The sequence below is a fragment of the Poecilia formosa genome, unplaced genomic scaffold (genome assembly GCF_000485575.1).
Source record: "Poecilia formosa unplaced genomic scaffold, Poecilia_formosa-5.1.2 Scaffold334, whole genome shotgun sequence".
Classification (NCBI taxonomy): domain Eukaryota; kingdom Metazoa; phylum Chordata; class Actinopteri; order Cyprinodontiformes; family Poeciliidae; genus Poecilia; species Poecilia formosa.
In genome coordinates, this window is record NW_006800273.1 from 76433 (window position 1) to 94306 (window position 17874).

Below are 17874 nucleotides of genomic sequence, written 5' to 3' on the forward strand. Positions count from 1 at the left end.
CACGCACACACACACACACACACACACACCCCGACATGAACATCCACAGTACATGTTTATGTGAGCACTCATGTTTCTGCATAAGTACAGCAATAATGAAACACTCATCATTATTTGCTCTTCATATAAAACCCTGTTGTTTTATAGAACAAGATATTCATGACATTTCATGAAAAACAATTACATTTTTCCCCAAATCACACTGACAACCTGTGGTAAGAGACCAATGTGTGTTTTTGTTTTTACCCCAGTCTGTCCCCAATACTCGACGGTAAATGCTGTAACTAGCTTTTGAACATATTATGAAGAGCGGCTGCAGAGAATGTAAAATAAATAAATCTGTCTAATATGGAAGAAAGAAAATCAGGCCACCCCAGTTTACACAACGCACCTAGCTTCCATTCTATCCTCATTTCCTAGGCACACAACAGCGAGATGTATGTGCGAAAGCAGAGTACGAGGCAATTAAAGTGACATTTTACCTTTTCATCATCTCACTGGGTTATTTTTTTATGTAAATATGAAACATGAAGTCAGTAACTTTGGTAATAAAGCCTGGGGTCCCCCGTGAGCTTTCCAGGAGCCCCAATAGGGGGTGCTGACTCCCCAGGTTGAGATGCACAGAGACTGATGCTAACAGCTACCTGCGCTAACCGTGCGAACAGCAATACAAGATGCAAAAGACTTCAGAGTCCAACTCTGTGTTTATTTTGTATTTGTTGTGAAGCAGTAAAATCCTCAGCTGAAGCGATTCACCTCTTACACATGACAGGACAGGCGGCACCTCGTCAAATAATAATATAAATATTAAATGACCGCTAATGGCAGGAAGAGCAGGAAGTCGCTGCTGAACGTTCTTGTTGTATCCTCTCATCTGAAAAAGAAATCATCCCCAAAATTCTGCTCGGCGCATCTCTACTTGATGCCCAACCGCACCAGGAGAGCTCATCACGTGAACCCATTAGGTCATCAATAACGGCTCGCGAATCCTCAGAGGACCCGTGAAAATGCCACCCCGTAATGGCCTCAGCGAGAAGAGAGCATGTAAGTGTGCGAGCGTGTATACGTCTTTGCCCAGGAGTGCAATGGACGTCGAGTGCGTGAGTTGATCTGTCTGACAGTAAACCTTCCTGAACTGTCGGCCCCAGCTGTCTTTTACTTGCATGACTTTTCTAGGCGTAAAACCACAAGAGGTGGAAAGGAGATGGAGGGGGCAGCAAGTATGTTCTTCCTTTTTTTCCTTGTCCTCCCCTTTGGGTCAACTGCATTATTCAAAAACAACACTTACTGAGCCTTGCACTTCCTTGTACATCTTTGGCACCAAGCTTGACTTGCCAGCCGGACAAAAAAGAAGAAAATATAAAAAATAAAATGGAAGTCACCCTTTAAAAATTTATTCAAAACTCTGTGCTGCTCATCCCTATCCCCCCTTCTTTTTTTCTTTTTTTTTCGCTTCAATTAATGGGGGCAGGAATACTTTGAGAACTTTTTTTTTTTTTTTTTATCTATCAGAGCGAGGATTTTCATGTGTCAGCTGTTCCGCAGCAAAAGTAAGCCAATTCTCTGACAGGCTGCTTAAAGTCACCAATGTTCACAAGCATAGAGAATTCAGAGCAGTGTTTTTTTTTTCCTTCTTCCTATTGCTCTGCTTCAATTACCGCTTCTTTTATTTTTTAATTTTTTTACTTGGCAGTGCAAGACACAGAAAGAGGGAACTAAGCAGGAGACGGCATCAATGTTTAACAGCAGCTTGGCATGGAAAGGAAGCCCCACTCTGCATGAGGGTTCAAGCGTGGAAGTAACACTCATTGTTAGGAGCTTAAGGAAAGCATTTGCTTTGCTCTAAAAAAAAAAACCTTTGCCTTCCTTGTAGCACTCCCACATATACCATATGCAATTCTAGTAAGCTTTTCCATAATCAGAGAATTAGATCCGCCTCCATTTCTACCCTCCCCTTTAGCCCTCGCGGTGCAGAAGGCGTCAGGCTTAATTGCCGAGCATTTCCAGTGCAAAAGGAGGAAAACATAATTGTCATTTCAGTCTAAGCCATAGTGATCAAAGCTCCCCCAGCTACCAGCGTGGTAATATGGATTCTTGCCCATAGCTTTAGCTGCTCCTATTAGTCTGCCAGTGAGATTCAGGGTGCACTAGTCGAGGATTCCTCGCCACATAAGTGAGTCATCCTCCCCCCCGATTCCCAATCTGAGAAGATGTTCTAGCAGCGCTCGCATGTTAAGATCCAAACGGTGGGAGACGGCTCGGCGAACGAACCCAACCTTGTTAACTGTGTTTCCTCCCAACTGCAAAAGTCACGTAACATTGGAACCGAAGGCACAATTAGCAGTCCCCAACCTCTGCTTATTCGCTAGAGCTTCAAGCGCCATGAATCATTTCGTCGCGCTGACACGGCGAGTCACTCTGACACACTGCAGCGGGCCTTGTTCTCGTCTTTCAAACAGCCAGAGCCGAGAGGAGCTAACCTAGCGAGGGCAACATCCTGCATGTCGTTGACACCGAGCTGTGAAGTTAGTAAGACAAAGAAATAAAAGAAGAAAAAAGAAGAGCTCGTTTACGAACCCAGAGTGAGGATGTCGGTGCGACCGGGTCGGGCCACATGGTGCTGCTGGATGGTCTGGTAGAGTGTGGCCTGGCACAGCAGCAGGAAGCCGAGGCTAATCCACATGGCCAACAACCAGGACATGGTAAGGCCGAGTCTGGAGAGCAGCGCGAAGAAACACGACTCTGTTAGACAAGCATGTGTATTTACTGCAGATATCATCTTTACTCAGCACGGAAACACAAAGCAGAGAAACAGATGTAAACGTACCCATGTATTTAAGAAAGTGATTTACACAATTATATGTGCAATGATATATAAAGAACAACAAAAACATGATTTTGCATCCATAAATTATATTATAAGATGAAACAATCAGGATTTTCTTGGCCAATACCGATTTCCGATGTTCTCTGAGGTTTATGATGCCAATTATGACGATTTGACCAAGTCAGGCTTTTTGTTTTTTTATAAGAACAATAAAGCGCAAAAGTGGAAGCGTGTTGCCATATTCTCTGATGGAGGTAGTCGTGTTGAATCCGACATAAACAAGGCAATTCTGAACTTATGGATCAAGTCACGTTCTTGACCTTTATTGGATTTGTATTAAACTCAAAAGGAAAAAATAAATAAAAATCTGATCCATTTATTGGATCAGATTTTTTTGATTAATCAGATCACTGATTAATCAAAGGGAAACTAACTGATCTGATGGATCAGTGCTTCTCTATATGAAATGGCTAATTGGGGACCATTTTGATATCTATATAAAACTTTGTTAGACTGCGCTGAACATAGATTTAAAATAGCAGACCCAAATTCAGCTATCAATCAACACCGACTGTGTATTTGTACCATTTTATTCATTTCTACAAAAACAAAAAGTTTAAAAAGGATCATACAATAAAAAAAACAACTATATGCACAGGATATCTCACATTCAAGAAAAATGTGATCTCAGTCATAGTTCTGCCATCTGTGTTTATAAATTGAAGCTTAAATTAATCATTGCTAATCACAGACAGCACTCTTGATCATATTAAGAGATTTATCTTCTGCTGCTGAGGGGCGGCATATGTAGAGACGCCTTTTTCCTGCCTGAATAATGAGATTCCCCTCCTTTCCAGGTGGTGTTGGCTCTCATTTCCATCCAGAAAGCTGAAATGGGGAAGTTGTTGTTGTTGCCATAACTCCGCCTTCTGCAAAGCAATATTTTTCCACCAATCTGCAAAGGTTCTTTTTCCCCCAAACTAATCAGGGAGCATGTGATTATTTTAAAAGCACTAATACCGTGTTCGTTTTATAGGCGCGCACCAAAGCTTTTAACCAAGCCTGCTACAAGGTAGTGATTCTATGATCTAAGCACTTTAATGCGATTCCGAATTCATAATTAATACTAAATGCAAGTGCATTAAAATAAAGCATGTAGCCATTAGCCGTTTAACTTTGAAAGTAAGTAAAATGAGAGCAGATATTTGATTCAATGCATTATTTAAAGACGGATATCTTGAGTTTTTCATACTATGATATGCAGCTGAGGTCGAATGCATTAGGCTAATCAACAATTACCCTTTGTGAGATTAAGGCTGCTTAATAAACAAAGAAAAATGAGCGTGTAAACCCTTAATATCATTATGAATCGCCAGCAGCAGGGGGTTTTAGAACGAGCATGACTCCTCGTTTACTTTTCTCCAACCACACATGTTGTTCTCACCAAGTCAAAAGGTTTACGAGGCGTATTGTTGGGGGCAAAAAAAAAAAAAAAAAAAGAATCGCTGTGCTTGCATAGTTAATTGTATCGGCTACATATTACATGCAGCCGCAGATCTACAGTAATCTGGGGAGGCTTTTATAGGAAGAGGGGGGGGGGGGGGAAACATAGTTGATAACTGCAGCTTATCTCCTGAGCTGAACGCGGAGCAGAGTTGAAGTAAAAAACACACAAAAAAGAACAGGGGATTATTTACAAGGTCTTTCAATGCAAACAAAAGAGGCAGTGTTCAGAAGCATGCAGCCCACGCTTTCTGTAGATGCAGACCGCTTAAAGGAGCTCACTCTCACTTTTGTGCTGCAACCTCAGATGAGACACTCTGAAATGCAGGAGTCCAGATCAGAAGGGGTGGGGGGCAGGGAGGAGAAAGCAAAAGCGGACGGAGGGTGAGGGTGGAAACATGAGGCGCACCTGCAGGCACCGATGCACCTGCTCTGACGTCTCTAAAGAAACAGGAGAGGTTCTCACTCCAACAGACTGCAGACCCAACTTCAGCTATCAAACCAACACCGATTGTTCCCAAACCAGAGAAAATCAGCCAGAATGTAGATGGTTTCTAATCAATAGTACTTCTCATCCAGAAGGCATCGTCTGCCACTGGAAAGTGTCTGAATACAGAAGACGTCGCAAAGCCATTTCGTATCTTCAACCCAGATAGTTTTTATTTTTGCCCCCAATCAGACATTCTTTTACATCAAACTCCTGTCCTCTGACACCAGAGGAATGTCCCACACCCTTCCTTACCTGAGCGGCGTGTTCAGATAGAGAAAAAGAGCTTAGTCAGAATCACAGCCTGTCCATCTTAATTCCATCGTCTCTTCATGAATTCCACCTGCAGGTAAGCCCCACAAAAAGGAACAAAAAAAAAAATCACTCTGGACTTCTGCTGCTGAGATTGTTCTTTTTTCGAAAAAAACAAACAAACAAACAAAAAAAAACACAAAAAAAAAAACAACACGAGTCCCCAAAAAACGCCACCCAGGTGGGAGGACAATAGGTGTCACAAACTGACCAAGGTGTGTGAGAGAGTCACGGCTCTATCGGCCACACAGGTGCTGCTCTTCTCTCTTTCAGAGTCTTTCGAAACTCCTCTGCTGAGATGAAAGGGGATCCTAATTTGCCCCCATCCGCCGCCTGCCCTCGCTCGTCGTTGCCCCCCCTCTCCCTCTCTCTCTCACAAACTCGGCGGAAGGCTCCGGTGGAATGACCGCTCTGTCTGCTTTTGGCCACGTCCCCCCATTGAGAAGCTGAGCTGATAGTGTGAGCCTCAGTCCTGCCTCCGACGCTGTAAGTAGAGCGTCTGTGTCGGGCGGGCAGGCAGAGCAGAGCGAGTGTGAGTGAGCGTGCATGCGTGTGTGTTACACTGTAGCCCAGCTGGAAAGAGAGAGAGAGAGAGACAGAGAGAGAGAGAGAAAAAAAAAGGGGGGAGTAGGATCACACGTCTTAAAGCAAGACTACCCGCTCCTGCATCGTACTCCATCAGCAAATGAAGCATGTTTTATTAACTGAAGCCTCTTTACATGTCAACCTGTCAACCATAACATCTAAAGCGAGAAATGCTTCAAGCTGTCTGATGCAGCCGTGTCTGGAGAGGATGGAGATGCCTGTCTTTCAGTTTCATCTCACAAAGCTTGAGCAGTCTCATGACCATGTGTTTTTCTTTGCCTCTTTTGTTGCCACCCAGCCTGAGATGATGTTGTTTTTTGTTTTTTTTTTCACCCTCAGGACAACCTCACACCCAAAGCTTCTAAAGAGCTTTCGAGCACCCTCGTGTCACTGAATCTGCTGGCTCTTAGCACGAAGGGCAAGGCTTCTTCTGGTGGCGTGTGGGTGAGTTTGCATTGGCGCAAGCAGGACGAGTAGCCCAGGCTTCTCCCTTGTTTTTCCTCCTAACGTATCACCTTCTGTGTGGTGGTACTTACATTTAACCGTATCAGTCTCAAACATCTGCCATACCTGGACTCGATCACAGAGTGACATTTAGGATAAAACGAGCCACTTAAAGTGTCACAGAAACAAGAGATGGGGTAAAAGCCGCAGACGTTTTTGGGTGGAGTTCAACTCCTTAACGAGGTCTGATCGCAGAGCTGATTCGATGAGGTACTGCATACAGCATCATGTGAGAGCTGTGCTATAAAGCTGCCAGCCTCTCCCCATCGGTTGTCATCCTCCACTTATCTTCTAGGAAGCAGCTTTGACATGGTTAACAAGCCCTTCAACTGTTGGTCACTGTGCCATAACATAAGGCATCCTGGGCCATCTCTGTTGCTGCTGCCATCTCTTCGGCTTGTTCTTTACTCACCACTGAGTAATTTGACAGCCAGATGCACACATCCCTGCAAGAGCTCCAGTGTGCAGGGCGGACAAGAAGAGAAAGTGTAGAAGATAAAAAAAGAAAGAATCCTAACATTAAGATTTTGGACTGTGGGAGGAAGCCAGAGGACCCGGTGAGAACCCACTAGTGTGCAGGGAGAACATGCGAACTTCATACAAGAAAGAATGAAGTTCAATCCAGGATTTGAGCCCAGGACCTTCTGCCAAACAACAGTGACAAAAATGATACAAGGATTTTTTACTTTTTTTTTTTTTTGCAAATTCAAGTATGTAAAAAAAAGAGTGGTGTGACAGCATCAATGGAAAATAGATTAATATAGAATGTACAAACATGAATACATGATACCTGAACTATAGTGTCCTTCCCAATATTGCCTCTGAATCATTTGTCGATATTGTTCACACTGACATTACGATGACGATTGTGATTCATATCATGCAGCTCTGGAGACCATCAGTCAGAGAGGAAGCCAAGAAGTTCACGGTAACTCTGGGGGAGCTGCAGAGATTCACAGCTCAGGTCGGAAAATCTGTTGATTTATTAGTCATACATGTCACAACTCTCGTCAAATCGAATCAAAGTGGGGGCAGCATCATAATGTGGGGATACAGAAGCTGCTGGGAAGATGGACGTGGCTTAGTACAGGGCAGGATTGCAAGAGACTTGAGACCAAGACAGAGGTTTAAATGCTAAACATACAGTCAGAAAAAAAACAACCGATTGATTAAAATCAAATCATAATCATGTGCTGTTCTCCAAATTCAGACCTAATCAAAACAGAAAATTTGTGGCAACACATTGGAAAATGTTTTCCCACAGACCTTCTCTAACCAGTCCGACTTGTACAAATACCCCCCCCCCGTCCCCCCCAAAAAAAATACCTGCAGATCTGATTGCTGTAAAACAGTCATAGTTTTAGGTGAGGTAAGGGTAAGGTCATTTTATTTATATTGCACAGTTTCAGCAGAGGCATTTCAAAGTGCTTAGGTTTTAACTTGATGGGCACATGCCATACATTTCAGATCTTTACTCGCAAGAAATGTTTAAAACCATTTATGGATTTTCTTTCCACATGCCCAGTGATGCTGTCTTTTGTGTTGGTCTCACATAACGACTCTAATAACACATTTATGCAAAAAAACCAAAAAAAAAACAAACAAAAAAAACAACAGGTAACATGAATACTGTGGCAGGGGGAAAAGCTTGCGTGGTGTTTGTTTGTGGTAAGTGATGATGTGTTGTTGTTGTTTTTTTTGTTTTGGACCCTGCTTCTTGGATTTACATAGATTTGTAGTAATCTAGTGGCAAAGTGAAGTGAATGAATAGCAAAACCGCCATCTGGATCCCCATTGGGTATAAAGCTCAGCATGTTAAGAGAGAGATTTACACTAAGCACAAACTGCAGGGTAATTATCACTCTGATTGGTGTTTCCACACTGTCAAGACCGACTTGCGCAACCGGAGTTGATTACCAATAAATACGATCATTACATTTTTGTCCAAATTGTCTTGTTTTTTTTTGTTGTTGTTCTTGTTTTATTTTTTTTAATTGGAGGCATTAATAACCTGAACGCTTCATTTTGCACGTCTTGGTGACGTGTCCCGCTGGAATAAGATGAAAGCGTGAAATGAAACAAGCCCCAAAACAATCCCCAGGGGCAAACTTAGAATCGCAGGCGCCAGATTATTACGTTTGTGTTGCGCCGCGATCATTTAGACATTTAAAGCCATTTCATCTTCCTGCCGGCCGATTCGTTCCAGTCTCCTGATTTTCATTCTGCATCATTCGGCGCTGCGTTGGGAAAATGGACAGGGACAACAGAATTTCACAGTAATTCTGGATTGTTGTTGCGCTCTCCCTTCTCAGGGGTTTTCATCATTTCCAAGCAGCTGTCGCCGCCGCCCATGCCAAGACCTAACTACAGCCGACCAATCACCGGCCAGTTCTGTCCTTGGATCTGAGCAGCCCTGTTAAACAGCGCTGTTTGCCAGTGCTGCTTTTTCACTTCCCATCTTTTTTTGTCTCATTCTGTCATTTCTTCTTTTTTTTTGATATTTTTGTCATCTATTCTTCCTGCTGGCTAATAAAATTCTCCCTTCCAGTGCCGCCTGTCCCAACTGTGTCCCAAAATACCAACTTAATCCTCCTCTCCTCCTCACCCCCTGGGCTTGTCTGCTTTGCTTAACATTTTTAACTAGAACAAACAAAGGGTTTCTTCATTTGACAAAGCCTATTCTCCAGAGTTATACTGAAATGTAGCACAGATGCAGAACGAGAGGAAGAGGCAAAAAAGAAAAGGAGAGGAGGATGGGCGAGCAGAGGAGTCATTTGGATGAGGTAAGTAGCAGGGATCTTGCACACCGGTGGATGGTGAATACATTAAGCCGTTTAACTAAATGAAATAATTTGAGATGTGATCAACATTTGTTGAACTTTTCAGCTTGTCGTCTTCAGATCGTGCCATTCACTCTGCCCTTAATGATTGAGTCAAAAGGTTACAAGTGAATATCTTGAGAAACACTTCTAAAAACTCTGGAATGGCGAATAAAAATGAAAAATGGAGTAGAAGTTGTATTTGTTGCTTTCATTGGGATGGTTACTGAAGGGAGATTGTCACTGAAACCATTCATGCTTGCAATGAACCAACTCTGTGGTTCAGCCATGTTCTGTTTATGCTCTGTAGCAAAGAAAGGTACATCACTGAGCCGGATGAAGAACATTTCTGACTGGATATCACATTTTAGAACCCAATAAATACCGTTGAACCAAAGTAGCTGCAGTTTATTTAACAAGCCAAAACCCCCCCTCAATTTCTGACGTTAAATCAGACTGAGCTTTTTTTTATAATTGGATAACAAGGTTCTTTTTTCCATGATGACCACTGCAAAGCACTGACTGTCGTCTTCAACCTTCTTTGTAAATAGTTTGACTCGATGCTCAATTATTGTCCATTTGATGGACCCGTTTTTTCCAAGCTTGAACTGTTTGGTTAACGTCTTGAGATATTTGCAGATTCCTCCGTTTTCGTCCAAATGTATCACGTGGTCTTTGTGACCACATACCTACGTTTTAGTTTCATCAGACAAAAAAAAAGGTCTTTGTCACCAATTGCATTTGCAAACTGTAATTTAGCTTTTTTGTATGTTGATTGTGGAACATTGGATACTTCCTCTCTGAATGGCTTTTCAGCCCACATCAGCACTGGGCCTGTTTTATGACTCTATGTAATAGTGCTTAAAAAAAATTGTTTGAACTGATGAATGTGGCAACTTCAGACAGAAAGTGTGCTAAGAGTTGTTGCCCTTAAATACATCTGCAGTTGTTCATTTACTGAAATGAAAAGTTGTGAATTAGTTTACGAAGCCACAACAATTTTCTTCAAACATTTAACTTTGAAGAAAAGCAATCTGCAAACATCCACCTTTTCAATATTCTGCTATTTATTAGACATATTTTCAGTATTCCCAACTGACATACACATGATTTAATGTTGTATCATGCAGATTGCCATACTTTTGATTTTTGAGTACATTCAGACCAGATCCAAGGACAGTGTTGGATCTCTTTTCCTTGTTGAAGGTGTCTGTGTGCTGGCCATTGGGCAATCTGTCCAGAGTGCACCAGGCCTCTTGCCCATTGGCTGCAGGGACAGGCTTAGACTCAAAATAGTCCTTAAAAAGTGTTCAGCTTTCAAGGAAAGTCAAGTTATTTGAAGTTATATTAAACATTTCTGCTGAATTTGGTTTGTGGGGCGACTGTGGCTGTGTGGGTTGAGTACGCTTGCGATCGGAAAGTTGTAGGTTCGATTCCAGCTTCCTCCTACCATGTGCCCTTGGGCAAGGCACTTAACCCCAAATTGCCTACCGATCTGTGTATCGGTGTATAAATGTGTAAGTGTTTGAGAGTGCGAATGGGTGAATGTGACTCTAGTGTAAAGCGCTTTGAGTGGTCAAAAATGATTGGATAATTCAGTCCATTTACCATTTTTAGAAATCAAAATTGACATCAGGGAATGACGTCCTGCTTGAATGTAGCTTATTCTAGTTGCCAGTCAGAAAATCAGAGAGATTTAGTTCTTGTTGCGATGGTAACTAACATTATTACTTCATACTAAAAACAACACATTTCTTTATATTCTGTAGATTCAACAGTAAAGGAAGATGTTCACAGACAGGTGTGGTCCAGTACTGTGTCATATCTATGAGACACAAACCATCAGAAGTGTGTAAATGTTTTATTCCCACAACTTTGCTGAGCTAAATCTGAATCATCAAAAGTTGGACCAACGACTTTTCTTCAGGCATTTGACACTAAAGTGTTTGGTCAGATTTTTTCCCATCACCTTTGTGTTCCTTTTCTAATATCTACGCATTCAGTCATTTTGGCCTTAGATTTTTTGTCATTGTTGTCCTCAGTAATCCCTCACCTGTTCTATGGGATATATATATTTTTTTTTAATCAGTCTGCTGCTCACCCCGTTACGTGCCTTCCTATTGATTCTTCCAGCGTTGTTATGCTTGCCTCTTTTCCTGTTCCTGTGCTACCTTTGTTTGAACTTTATTTTGCTTCAGACGTTTGGTTTCAGTTCTGTTTTATTTATTAAGCACATTCCTCTTGCTTCCTGCTTGTCTGCTTCCTGGGCATTTGGGTCCCCAACATGTCCTCCTCATAAGTCCTAAACTCTGAACTTTTAAAGTCTACGTATTCAGCTAAAATCTAAGCCACCTAATCAACCCAGTGTGCCTTACCTGTGTTTGTTCAGTTTCCATATTTAGATGTTGTTCGCTTTCACTGCCTATATGATACTCTGATACTTTTCTTAACTATTATGATATGTCATTGCCTCCATTATTTAATCAACTGATGGCAAAGACACAACTTTTAATCAGATAATTTCTGATTCTCTGAGACTCTAAGTGAACATATTCTAACCTTTGCCTTGTTTCAGTTTTGATGTTGGTGTCTGCCTTACTAGAACTTTTCTTTGGTAGCTTCTTCTTTAGAAGACCGAGAACAAACAAAAAAAACCATTAATGAATGAAATACTTAAAGAAAATCTAAACTATTTGTATGTTTTAAAACAAAAGGTAAATCTTGAATCTTTTGTATTACTTCCCATTCCAGAAACTGTTGCGATAATTTTGGATTTTGTTTGTTTGTTTGTTTGTTTCTTCACTTAAATATACTTTGTTTCTAAAATTCTTTAAACGTTATAGCTTGCATTATTGTATTTTAATTTGATATACTTTTCATTTTATTTGATATACATTTTTTACAGCTGGTCAATTTTGTTTTGATCATATATATATAGAGAGAGAGAAATGTGGTATTGAACTCCATCGTAGTCCTCTTCGTCCAAATGTCTTGGGAGTGTTAACAGCCCCATATTCAGTCATGAACTCTGGACAGCAGAGGAAATAAGTTACAAGATTTTAGTGTTTGGAGTGGGTCAGAAATTCGGTGCCGGTGATGCACTGGGACCTGACAGGTCTCAGCAGGTGACATTTTGTGTCTCGGGTGAGTTCGAGATGGAGGAGTAATTGAGCAATAGATGGCTCGACTACTGGAGACGATGGTAGCCATGAAAATGTTCCCGCACAGACCAATAAAAATGTCCTCTACTTCTTGCTGTAATTGGACCAGGGACAGTGGGGGTTGGTCTGTAGCCTGAGGAGACCACCTTTAGAAATGCTTTGTTCAATACACTCCTATTAGACTGATGAGACATGGGACTCAGTGGAAGAAAGACATGTCTCAAAAGAACAAGAGTAATGCTGATGAGAAGAAGAAAGAAAGAAAAAGAAAGAAAGAAAGAAAGAAAGAAAGAAAGAAAGAAAGAAAGAAAGAAAGAAAGAAAGAAAGAAAGAAAGAAAGAAAGAGAAAAAAAGCTGTTGCCAGACTGGAAAGGCAGCAACATGTAATCACTGAACTCTTCCAGAAACTGACTGTGTCTCCTGCTCACAAAGGTCAGAGTGCACTCAGAAAAATAACAGGGGATTTTTAATAGGCAACCCAGTGTTACCTACAATCTGATGAGAAAAAAAATTACAGCATATGCAGATTTGCGGTTGTTCTTTGTGCATCACATTGATGTTCGTACCAAAAAAAGACATGAATACACAAATTCCCACTATGGGAGTTTATATGCTAAAAAAATAAAATTATTACGTTAAGGCGTTCAACACCTTAAAATCTTTGTCAGTAATTTATCGAAATAAACACCATAATTATCATACGATGCCATGTGTTGACCATCTAACCATATCATCTACAGATGTTTTTTTGTCTGTTTTCTTATCTGCAATGTACAATTTCAAAAATTAAGTGTGAACTGAAATTCTTCCGTTTTTTTGACGCAGGCGACCAATAGAAACCTTCAAAGCCTTTTGTAGTTTTTAAGCTTGTATTGTGGTAACTATATTAACTTATGTGCTCCAGGTTGGTCATGATGCTGCATCTGCTTGTTGCACCAATAAAAAAATTAAAAAAAAAGATTAATTACGTCCACAGGTAGCTCCATTTCAATAATTATTCTTCACAGTTCTTCCTGACACTGTGGTTTTGATATAAGCTAAATGCTGCACCATGCATTTGCTTCTCCTCTGTTCAATTGAGACACAGTTTCTGTCTGTTTTTCTACCATTTTTTTCTCAGTCACATTTCATGCTAAAAAGCACAGCTGTTACTCTGACCCTCCTCCTCACACCATGCAGGTTTCTAATCTATACTCCCAATAAGGTCAAAACACTCTAAAGACAACAATAATAAACTAATCAATCAGATGTTATGGTCAGCTAACATTGAATAGTTTCAGCAGCAATTTTAGTAGAATGATTTCTCAACTCTCTGTAGCTGTCGAGCTTCACATTCAGAAGAAACAGCTAGTTTACTGCTGCTGTTGATAGGTTTGCTGTCGCCTGACCAGCGACAAAATGCCTGTGGCTCAAGTCCTCCGTGACAAAGATGAGACGAATGAGAACTGGTTGAAAGACATGCATACCGTGGCTCTCACGCTAAACAAAACATGGTATGGTATTTAATATGAGCTGCAGCTTTGTTTCTTTTTTAGGTTAACTGTAGCAAAATTGGCTTAAAAAGGAGCTTGTGTCCCTGCCGTTTGATGGTTTGGACTTTTTTCTTTTGCCACTTCTGTGCTTACAGTAATCATTTTTGAAATTTCTTTTTCTGTTTTCCTGTTTCTGTTCTAGGTGCTGTGGAGGACAAAACATAAAAAAAGCTACGTGGAACATTCTGTCAAGGCTTCTCTCAAATGCAGGAACTGAATAAATAAACTGGAAAAGAGTGAAAAGGAAACGGTGATTCTGGGAGAAGCTTGTTCATCAGTGAGTGATTAAAAACATGTTATATCAGTTACAAAAACATAACTAATATAACATGCATATTAGTTATTTCCACTTGATTAACTACTATATAAAATGCCACCGTGTTATGATTGTCTTAGTACTTATTTTAGTTTTGATTTATACATTTATCCTTTGACAGTTTTTTATTGAAACATAGCTAACAGAAGGGGCTTCTTAACTTTGGAACATAATTGCTTTTTTGTTTTGTTTTTTATAACAAAACTGGAAAATTGCATTTTCAAATAGTAAGAAGAAACTAGATGACAGTATTATTTAAGTGGGTAGTTCTATTAATAAATTATGGAACTTATTACTCTCCTTTAGTTAAATAACATGTATAAAACATGTCAGCTGGAGCCAAAACCAGTTTTCTCAACGTTCTTGTGTTTACACAGTTTTATTATTCCACCGTTTCAACAAAAATGTAACTTCGACAACTAATTTAAATTTTTGTAGCTGAATGCATTTTCTGTTTATTTGCATTCACCACCAATTTAGCATTTCAAATATTACTTTCTTGAAAACGTGATAGTAGTTTTGTTAAAGCACTAATGGATCACTGTGTGGAACATGGTGGCTGGCTGCCCAGTGGGTCCAACAGCAGACCTTGGTAGGCGTGAAAACTGTATTCTGTTCATAATGATTCATGATGCTGCATCTACTAACTAGATGCTCTAATTGTAATGATGGACTGTCATAACAGGTGATCCAGTTTTAATTATCAGCAATTTATCTTACTGTAGAATACGCTTTGATCAGATTAAATTAGATTTATTAGCATTGCATGTATAAAACAGCACAATAAATAGTTGCAAAAAAAATGTAGGTTTAAAATACTTAAACAACTTTTTTAAATATTAATAAAGTACACAGTGTGTTGAGTCTGTGCAGTTGTCAGTTGTGACATTCACAGTCGTCTTTAGGGACCCCCGTGTTTCCCACTGTTTCTTTCACCATATTTTCAGGTGTTTCCTCCTCTTATGTCTGCTGGAGGCCCAGCTGATGTCATTTCACATCTTTCCCCCCATTTTTCCTGCCGTTATGGGTCTTCATGTCTTTCTTCATCACATTTTTAGGTGGAAAAAAAAATTTAACTGCACCAGCTGTCCCATGAGACTGGATTAAAAAGAAGAGCACAGCTAACTGTAGTCAGGAGATTTTGCCTAAGGGAATTGTAATAAAGCCGTCTGAGGAATCGTTTTAGCCAAACGTTTTAGCTAGATTACATGAATATTAAACCACCAAGACTATACTGCAAAATCAGTCAACAAACGCTTGCATTACTCTGAGGGTCTTGCAGCTAACATGAATGCATGAATTCAGTCTCATATTTCAAATTATACAACAATTCTTCCAAATTGTTCATGTTAGCCATCTACAAGTAGCTATACTGTTATGCTGAACCACTAGCATCATTTACTTATATACAATTATGTTAGCTTTGATTAAACCATGCCAGCAGCAGCTAACAAAGTTAGCTGCTGCTGGCAACACGGAACAACAGAAACATATATCCTATAATTTTGGTTATTTATAGAGTTTTTGGCAGCTAAGTGCTCCACTGTGTTCTCCGTCTTGTAGCTAACTCTGTTTCTCTGATGTTTTGTTCTAGGCAGGTTGTAAGGTGTCGGTTCAGGGAAGAGAACGAAAGGCTGAGAGCAGCGACTGGAAGTGGGTGTGAACAAAAGTGTTCTCATAAAACTAAAAGCTGGCTGTTGTTAAAACTGCAAAAGCAGCCTCGTCGTTCTGTCAGAGGACTACAAGAAATGGTTTAGCATTGGTAATCTTATAAAAGAGCATAAACTCCCAAAACAAGGGAGTCAAACAAATCAAACAAAAAGAGAGAAAGGTAAAAATATTACACAAAGAATCTCGAGAAGGCACCAAAACACTTCCCACAAACAAGGACAGAAAACATTGTGAGTGTTGTAGTGAAGCAGAATATTTTTTCACTTGTACTTCGATGTACTGGATGTGCAGTTGAAACCAGAAGTTTACTTACACTCAATTTAAAAACACGTCCACCCTTTTTCGCTCTGAATGAAGTTAATCGGACAAAACCATTCTTCTTTGAGGTCCTTCCACAAGCTTCTCTCGATACACAAATTTTAGAAAAATTCTTACTTGCTCTTCCTGACAGACCTGGTGGAACTGAGTCGGCTTTGTCGGCCACTTCGCTTGCAGGCGCCTCTTGAGATCGGTCCACAGTTCTCTATCGGGTTGACACCAAAGGGTTAGCGTTTAATATTTCCACACAATGTTCTTTCCTCACGATGCCATCCGTTTTATTGAGTGCACCGGTTCCTCCGGCAGCAAAACAGCCTCACAACATGATGCTGCTGCGTCCATACTTTAAGCTGGGATGGTGTTACCAGACTTAAAAACACACTGCTTATTCCTCTAAATCTAATGATTGTGACTATGACCGGACAAGTCCACTTTAGTTTCATTCGACCAGAGTCTAGGTCTACAAAAGCGAAATGGAGATGACTGATTATTTCTGCCATTATTGTGCCCTTTCGCAAATAGAGATCATTTTGATAGTTCTGCCTGACCTGAAACAAAAGTTTGGTTTGATTTAACTTCAGACTCTAAGAAAGAAAAAGAAAGTGCATGTGTGTATTAATTTGGTTAATTTAATGTTCTGGTTTCAACTGTGTATTTCATTCCAGAGTATGATCTCACAAATCTCCCACAAATCCAGCTGTCTCACAAGGTGACTAATCATTAAATCCTCACAAGCTTAACCAACTTCACAGCTTTAGTGCTCAAAGGGGGTATGATGGATTTTCCAAGAACACAGTGACATTTTATAGCCAATCAAGTAAGTGTGTTACTTTCGTTTTTTTGTAAGAATGCTTTCAACATCAAATATGCGTTGTGCGATGTGACGTGGATGTACCAGCACCTGCCAAAATGCTCTCAAAAAAACAACCAATTTTGCAAGGTGGGAAGAAGATTCTTGCTTCACATCAGGCCCAAAGTTTCTTTGATGAATAGGTAACGGAAAGCTTTAGTGTTGGACGATCCATTCCCTCACCCATGTGGCACCGACAAAAAACTTTCCTGTCTGTCAACACTCACAAGGTTCCTTTTGAGTGCGAGTCCAATTCGCTATCAGAGAGAACATTAAATGTCTGTGCTTGTCTTATTTTTAAAATAATAAAAAAGCTACAGGTCCCAGATAGTGCAGCAAAATACTCTTTCTGCACTAAAAATTCAACAGACAAATGTCTTAGTTTCTTTATTTTTTTGTATGTATGAGTCATTGCTTTGCATTAATGTTCTGCAATTCAAAATTCAGCCTGTTTTTTCAAAAGTTTCTCGAGTCTTTCGTCTGTTTTGTTGTATTTTATGTTGTAATAGATTTATTTATTTTTACTCCTAAGATATGTGGTTTGACCTCAGTTTTCAGTTTTTCTTCTCTTGTTCAACTGCATTAAAGCACTCTGAATAAACATTCACTGGATCGCACAGTGCATCAATAAAGCGGTGGGTGTGTGTGGGATTGCTTCCAAATACTGCGGGAGTGACAAAAACAAAAGGCAGAAACGGGATTATTTTTCAGAAATTTAGCTGAAACGGGTGGAAGCTAGACTGAGCTCTACTTCATAAATCTCAAAGATGGTTTGTAAAACTTCCCATTCAGTGTAGATGTATCAGTTTCAGGTTTTGATATCTAAGCAGAGGTGCAAAAGTACCGTTCACATTTGTTAAAAACTGGGATAAAATGCCAACAGGAAGCTGTAAAACAAATGTGACCTTTAGCTGTTAGCAAAGTTAGCATTTCTGACACATTTTTAACCACGACCACATTACTTTTTGGATGTTCCAGCCTGTGAAAAC

The 17874-nt window shown here is 40.2% G+C and overlaps 2 long non-coding RNA genes across 3 annotated transcripts; one reads left to right on the forward strand and one right to left on the reverse strand.

Annotated features, from left to right (window-relative positions):
• Positions 1–14: 14 nt before the first annotated feature.
• LOC107833129 (uncharacterized) lies at positions 15–17517 on the forward strand. Of its 2 annotated transcripts, none has more exons than XR_001658842.1 (3): positions 15–1044; positions 13873–14007; positions 15641–17517. It is a non-coding gene; the product is annotated as an uncharacterized LOC107833129 (long non-coding RNA). The 2 variants fall into 2 exon arrangements; XR_001658841.1 differs by lacking the exon at positions 15–1044 and adding an exon at positions 6018–6158.
• Positions 1241–5690, reverse strand: LOC103152906 (uncharacterized). The gene is made up of 2 exons (XR_001658840.1): positions 5073–5690; positions 1241–2714 (listed from the first exon to the last, which is right to left on the reverse strand). It is a non-coding gene; the product is annotated as an uncharacterized LOC103152906 (long non-coding RNA).
• Positions 17518–17874: the final 357 nt, after the last annotated feature.